Raw genomic sequence first — 1,898 nt, 5'->3', positions numbered from 1 at the left:
CACATCTCTTCATTATAATATTTAATCATCCATATATTTAATTAGTGGTGTAACATTTCATAGCAACATTAGATAACATAATAGAATAAATTAAAATGTGTTTTATTATATATCAATAAGAGGCTTTTAGTCATACAAAATGGGATTGTTATTGATAACCCTTGTATTTTAATTGAGACACTATGTCCATTACATTAAACAAAATGTTTGATTTTCATAGACAATTATTTCAAAAAATACAACAGGTTGCATTGATATCCAAATGGATCATCATTCTTAGCTGGAACTGATGTTAGTGCTCGAGCTACTTCCATGGCTTGGGTTATTTGGAGGAATGTTTTGTTGATGGCATTGATTGTTTTCATCTTCTTCAAGTTCCATTTGCAAATAAATAAAAAATTGTAATGAGTGTATATACATTGGCAAGAATAATGAAAATTTAAATAAATAATATACATCAATGTACCATATCAAAAAGTGGCTCATAAATTGTGCATATGGTTTCAAAACAAAGTTTCATGCCTTGTTGCAACAAGTCTTATGTTGGTGTAGTTCCATACTTTGTTTCCTGCATGTTTTAAACCCCATTATAAATCATATATTTAATATAAAGGATTTTTTTTGTTTTATTAATTGTAAACTAAGAGAAGTAAAACAACATAGATACTTACAAATTCCACAATTACTTTTTGATATGCCAACATATACTCACAACCCTTATTTAACCCAATGTCAATTGATTCTTCCGATGGTTCTTCTTTATATGTTAGCACCTATTTGAAGACATTCAAGGATGGTTGTTATAAACAACTTAAAATATACAAAATGAAACCCTGAGTTGTTAAAGTGAATATTAACAATTGCTCACAAACTTTGAAAACAACTTTTTTCTTCCTTGTCGTCCTGTTTTATGTGTTAAATGAGTTCCATTTTGTTTTCTCTACTGCAAGAAAATACTTGAAAATTAACATTTAATGCTAAATTATTTGTTTATATGTACAAAGTCAATCATGATTACATACATTTGAAGCATGTTGTTGTTGAGATAACTCCTCTTGTGATGCAATTATGTCCATTTCTTTGACCATCTCCTTGTACACTTTTTTGGACATTCCTAGTGGCACGTTTCACATATCAACTCGTTGATCATTTGGAATTTTTATAATCATCCTGAAAAAAAGTAATAAACTATTTTTATATTGATATATGAAAACTAAATATAACAAAATTGATAATAATAAATGAATGGTTTGTACTATTATATACATATAATTCTAGGAAATCATTTTAATCAGGGATATTACCTTTTGAATGCTTCTTTTTTGCTGTTATATGTTTTTTCTATTGCAAATCTCACATGTCTCATTGACCATTGCTCTAGAAACGCTTCATGTAGTTTAGATATAATTTGGTTCGTAGAATCATTGGATTGATTGTGTATTGTAAGTGGAAAGTATGTCTATATGCTTGTTCCGCTAGACCCCCCATAGCTTTGTAAAAAATCCCCCCCTTTCATTAACCTCCAACACCACTCTAGATGAGCTAAGGACCAATTCATTGTCATTTACATGTTCTATAATTTTTATTTTCTTAGAACAACATTTATCTGTTCCTTCATTGTTGCTCCCCGTGGAACATTAAACATATATGAATTAATAGAATGTATGAAACGTGTTATCTAATATTATTAAGTATATTATTAATGAAAATAAAAACTCATATTAAATAATATTTTTTCATTCACCTAATTGATCCATCTACAAATTCTCCATCAGGGTTTTAGACTCTTTTGCACTTAGATTAGAAATAATATTATCAACCTTCTTCAGTTTGTGGCTCTGCATCACACACCAACCAATACATATTAGTTTAACTTACATATAGTTCAGACATATTAA

The sequence above is a fragment of the Pinus tabuliformis genome, chromosome 6, assembly GCF_031772625.1.
Source record: "Pinus tabuliformis cultivar Carrire ecotype Pingquan chromosome 6, CPIR1, whole genome shotgun sequence".
NCBI lineage: Eukaryota > Viridiplantae > Streptophyta > Pinopsida > Pinales > Pinaceae > Pinus > Pinus tabuliformis.
This window is presented reverse-complemented; position numbering follows the sequence as displayed.